The sequence below is a fragment of the Salvia splendens genome, chromosome 20 (assembly GCF_004379255.2).
Source record: "Salvia splendens isolate huo1 chromosome 20, SspV2, whole genome shotgun sequence".
Taxonomy (NCBI): domain Eukaryota; kingdom Viridiplantae; phylum Streptophyta; class Magnoliopsida; order Lamiales; family Lamiaceae; genus Salvia; species Salvia splendens.
In genome coordinates, this window is record NC_056051.1 from 309809 (window position 1) to 315961 (window position 6153).

Here is a 6153-nt window from a genome sequence, read left to right on the forward strand (position 1 = left end):
AATGTCCATTTAATCCAACTAATTAGTTTTTATGAAGCAAAGTTTGCAAGGCATAACTGACTATGATATTTACTAGTTTGTTTATTTATGAAAGCGATGGAACTGTAAAAGGATATATAGAAATGCAACAAACTTGGTTGTGTCTCTTTTGTTGCCTTTGTTTGGAATTAATTTTGTTGGCACTTGGCGCAATTTATTATTTCTATCATCATCTCTTACGATAACCTTTTTTTATTACACCAACTGAGCTGGGGCGCGTGAATCCGTTCCAATGAGCGGCGCTCGCTTGCAAGAGCGTGCTCATGCCGCTGGCACAAGCCTAACGGTGAACACGCGGTGTGTCGTGCCGACGATACGAGTTTTCGCTCTTAGCTAAAGCAGCATTGTGCATGCTCTAATACTTTCTAACTGGCAGCCACATATGCCCGTTTTAAATTTACATTTTTTAAATATACAGTAAGAGTAATTAAAAAAATAAAAATAGGTAAATGGAGAATGTTTATATATTTACATTTATCTTTTTTATAGTAGGAGTAGTAAATATAGTATCTACTTATAGAATAAAATAAACAGAAAGGGAATGAGATATTTATTTGCAGATGAACGAAAAAAACAATAGATTTAACAGCGGGCATAATGAGTATTAAGATGATCTATTTTATGGGACGGAGGGAGTAGAAGAAAATAAAAGTAGAAGAGAAGTGAATTCATTGAGGATTGAGGATTGAGGATGGAGGAGAGAATGGGGTCATGGAATCTTGTTGGTTTGGACTTGAGAGCAATGGTGGTCACGTGTGGGTTTATTTTTAAAGCAGCGCCACACCACCAATTCTCATCCAAATCCTACTCTCTTTCTCTCCCTAACTCTATATCGCCATCACTCTCTTTCCCCTTTCTCTCTCCTTCTACACTCAATTCACCTTCAATTTAAGGAAATAGTTAGCAACACCACCAACCCCCACAGCTTTTCTCCTCGTGGCTAGGGTTTTTTTTCACTTGATTATGATGCCATTGATTTGAGACCATTTACGAAATGGCGGCAGCTACAGGATTTATGCCGCCGCCGTTTGATGTTCAGATTCTCCGCTGCCAGAAGAAGCGCCGCCTGTTCGCCTCCTGCTGCTCGCCTCGGAACTGTAAACAGCGGATCCTCCATCCTGCTCTCTCCTTTGCATCTTCTAAGTAAGTCCTCTTTTTCCTTTTTCAGTTCTAAAGGTGTGGCGATTTGAATAAAATGTTTTTGCCTTTTTGGTTATATCATTGTTTTTTTAAATAAGCAGGTTAATGAAGTTTGATGCTTTGCTCAGAAGGCAATGGATTCCTTTGTTTCGTCTTGTGCGGTTGACAAAAACAAGTGATAGTCTAATAGTTATCAGAAAATCTTTGAATTTTGAGCTTGTTTTGTGAATGCTGATTGTAATTCTTTCTTTCTATGATTGATGAGCCCAGAGAACTGAGGTTGAGTCCGAAAAAGGTTTAACATAATTCTGTAAAAATGGAGAAAACGAATGTGTGACTGTAATATGTTGATTTAGTTTACATTACTTTCTTAACAATGACAGTAATTTTTCTGTGGGCTGTTTAGGGAATGTGGGCAAAATCAAATCACATTAGGCCTTTAGTCTTGCTGCAACTGAGTTTCTGCTGGATTGGGGTTTTTGTTAACTATTCTTTGTGAAATGCACAACTCGTATTACTAGATCGTGTCGAAATAATTGGTTGAATTAAGTTTGTGACTTGGAAACTATTCTTGCTTGCTATTGCAGATCCAGATTTGTTACCAAACAAGATAAGTTCTTCTCCCGCTGCACCCCAAGAAACACAGGTCCTCAGTTTCGAGATTCTCCCCCTAAAAGAGGTGATGCATATTTAGAGTCTGTTCTAGCTTAACTTGAGTGGCATTATTTGGATAATAGTATCTCATCCTTGACTTTTTTGTTTAGTTGGTGTCTGCTTTTTCTTTCATCCAAATTCATCTATAGATTAATGTAAAAGTGCTAGTTCGTGGCTTTAATATAGAAGATGAGTTTTTCTCTGTAGATACTGGTATTGCCAATGAGGAAGAATGGGGCATCAGTTTGCTAAATGATAGTGTCAATGAATCTGGGACTAATGAAGATGGGAAGTACCTGGTACCGTGAAAGTGGGGAAGATCTTGGGAGATAATGGTTACAGATGTAGATGGACTAGAATGGGGCGGACGAAGTGCTGACACCACTTCTGAATGGAAAGAAACGGTATGCACATTGTTCCTTTTCCTTCCCTTCTGATTTTATACTATTTGATATAAACTACAAAGTGCTGGGATTTTCTTCATTGTTATCTGGTGACATGCAGAACAGATTGTATATTTGATTTGGTAGAAGTTAGAATGAATGATTGTTTTATTTTGTTACTGAAGAGGTAAAGGCTGTCAACAAGAATGAACACAGACGCGCGCCGATAAAAGGCTTTGGAAGGATATTATAGAATTTAGAAGGATATTATAGAATCTGGAATTATAATTGACGGTTTTAATGATGGAACTGGAAGAGAACAAGTACTGAAAAACAAACAGAATGATTGATAAAAGAAAGAAAACAATCCTCTCGCAAGGCTAAGGATTTCTCCGCCTACGGATTAACTCCTTCCAAAATGATCTCTCCAAAAGATATCAACTACTCCTGACCCACCTTATATAGGCGGCTAAACAAATCTACAATAATTCAAATAACAATAAAATCTCTCAAATTGAACTAACTAGTCAGGCGAGATAATCTTGGGATTTCCCCACTAAACGCTTCCCTATTATTCTGGCCAAACCACTCCCCTCAACCAACATCCGTATCAGTTACATGATCAAATCCCAAATTCAGCATGCATGTTTGTTAAGAAGGGTGCATGTAGTATTTCATATTAGATGTAGCATAACTTGTACATGGGTGGGGGTTAGAAACTAGTGCATATATCTCGGGAAAACTTAATTGTATACGAGCTTTGAATATGAGTCATTGAGATGACAGAACTGAAGTGTTCACACGTCTTAACTAAACCAATATGGTTTGCATACTAAGTAGTCCTATATGAGTATGTAGTGTATTTATTGTGTTTCATAACCTTATTTAAGTATCATCCCAGGTGTATGCATTTAATTGGATTTGTTCATCTCCTTGACAGTGGTGGGAGAAAAGTGATTGGACCGGATACAAAGAACTAGGTACTCCGACAAAATTGTGCTTTCCAACATATGCTATTATGTCCTTATTCTGTATTCCGCTTAAAAGCTTCTTGATGGTTAATTTTATATGTTTCCTCGTGAATTAGGTGTTGAGAGTCTGGAAGGAATGCAGAAGGGGATTCTTGGTGGGAAACATGGAGAGAAGTTCTTCATCAAGATGAATGGAGGTATCAGTTTTTTATTTGCGCTACTCCTGTCTGGCAATCTTTATGTTGTTTAAAAACTATTAAGAAGCTGTTCTCATCCTTAAACTTCCTGTTTAAAATTGCAGTAATCTAGCTAGGATAGAAAGAAGTGCACAAAAACAAGCGAAATCGGGAACAGAAAAAGCTGGGTGGTATGAAAATTGGTAAGACTCGTCGAGACATTTGACTACTACCAAAAGATTGAGGTATATAAAGAGAATTAACTGTTACGCAGGTGGGAAAAATATGATGCCAAAGGGTGGACTGAGAAAGGGGCACATAAATATGGCAGATTGAATGAGCAATCATGGGTGGGAGAAGTGGGGAGAGCATTATGACGGAAGTGGTTCAATTTTGAAATGGTATTTACCCATCTTGTCTTCTCGATTAAGCATTTTGCATTGCTTCATCATAATCTGGATACTACCAAATGGGTTATTTTGTACTACCTCCGCATAGAAATAGGCTAATTGGGGATGACACGGGTTTGAATGCGTAATTGGTAAAGTAAGAGAAGGAGAAAAAGTAGTTGGGAATTGGAACAATGTAGTGGATAGTGGGGCCCATAAATGATAAAGTAAAAGCAAAGGAGAAAAAGTTGCCATAAATAAATATGGACTATTTGTATATGAACAGGCGAAAAAGGAAATTCATCCTATTTCTATGGGACGGGGGGGAGTATTGTTTTCTTGTTACATGCATGTGAAGTTTGTTTTGTTTTAGTTTCTCATTTGACACCAATATCACTTGGTATAGTTTAAAACTTTAAGAAAGGGCTGTAACCAATGTTATCAATCTCTTATGGCAGCTATGGCAGTTCGCCTAAAAACTGCCACAAGGATATGGTGTATTAGTATGGTGGATATGGCGGTCAATAATTAAATAAATAAAATAATATTTTATATTTATATGTAGTTCAAAAATGAGAAACTAATAAAAAGATACATCTAAAACTCTTAAAAACAATTAATAAAGCATAAAATACAACTCTAACCTCCATGTTCTTACAACTCGAAATATCTACCTTGAAATAATTTTCATGGTAATATTGAAATTTTCGATCCTTACTATGTTATAAATTTGTCTTTCTAGGACTGATAAATGGGCTGAGACAGAACTAGGAACTAAATGGGAGACAAGTGGGAAGAAAAGTTTTTGCTGGTATTGGATCACGGCAAGGCGAGACTTGGCATGTATCTCCCAGTAATGATAGTAAGTTTTTAAATTGTTTTTTAAAATATGATGGATTCTCATACCATTGCCACATAATAGTCAAATTTTCTCAAAGATTGTTATCTCTTGTGAATGGAGGTTAATAAGTCTACTTATGTAGAAAACAATTGTCCATTAAATCCTGTTGCATTTATGTTCTACTCCCAATCCTCAATGTATCAAGTGAAAAATATGTATGGTGCTTCTACAATGTACACACACTTAGATACTCCAAGCTATGTTCCTTTCAAAAGACATTTTCTGATCAAAATGTATCGAATTGAAAAAAAAACTACACATGGTTCTCAGTCTTAATTATCTGCACTAGTGCATTATGATTTATATGAATAGTGGAAAATTAAATTCCATTTATATGTAAATGGTGTACAAATTGTCTTTATTTGATATTAGCTGCTTAGCCGTTTTTTTACTTGTCATTTCTTTCCTCATCAAACATTAGGATGGTCAAGAACATGGGGGAGAAGAGCACTTCGGGAACGGGTACGTGACACTTTTTAAATTTCATAGCTAACTACCTCTTGTCATTATTTGATATTCTTTTATCGTAATTGTGTACATGGTAGATTTGCTAGAAAATATTTTTCTTCTTTTTTTCTCTTTAAAAATACGTGCTCTTTTGATTATGATGCATGAGTATTTTGGTTGAGGTCGAGGTTAATATTCTTAATTTGTGTGGCAGGAAGGTGCACAAGTACGGAAAGAGTACGACTGGGGAGAGCTGGGATATTGTTGTGGATGAAGAAACATACTATGAGTAAGTTATATTAACGTTTTACGTGAGCTGAGCCGAGTCTTCTTGTTGGTAGAGTGAACAATATCCGATATTTGCATTGAGCTTTTCTTGTGTGAATTGAAGGGCTGATCCACATTACGGATGGGCGGATGTTGTTGGTGATTCCAATCAGCTACTATCGATTCAGCCTCGAGAACGGCCTCCTGGTGTCTTTCCAACCCTCGACTTTGGCTCATCTCCGCCTGCAGACAATGACGAGACCTCCAGCGATCAAGAATGATGGTTGATTTATTTGTAGTTGTCAGAGAGTCGAGTAGAAGAAGATGTTGCTCCATTTATTCTTCATTTCATTCATTCTTTTAGCATTTTCTGCCTTCACTCTAAGCTCAAAAATGGTTTGGACATTTTACAAATATCTGTGAATGGTGGATTTATGCTGTTGCGTAGCTTAAACTCGGCCGTATGGTTGTTGAGGGAGGTGGTGCATCGGCAGCGGCAGGCTTTGGTGGTCATACTTGACCAATCACCGGAATAACTTTGCATATCATCGATCGCTTCATATTTATACACATGCCATACCATAAAAATAGTCTCTTTTTTTACATTTTGATCTGTTTCGAAATTAGTCCTTTTACATTGGATTAGCTTTTCTTATCATATAAGGGAAACTTCATTCTCCAAACTTCAATTATTTTTAGTTCTAGTAGCATCATATACTACATTACTCACAAAACCACATACGGTATACACATAATAATACAAACCCATAGTCAAACCATTTGATA

At 36.7% G+C, this 6153-nt stretch overlaps 1 pseudogene; it reads left to right on the top strand.

The window, feature by feature from the left end:
* Positions 1-671: 671 nt before the first annotated feature.
* On the top strand, positions 672-5648 carry LOC121781094 (annotated as a pseudogene).
* Positions 5649-6153: the final 505 nt, after the last annotated feature.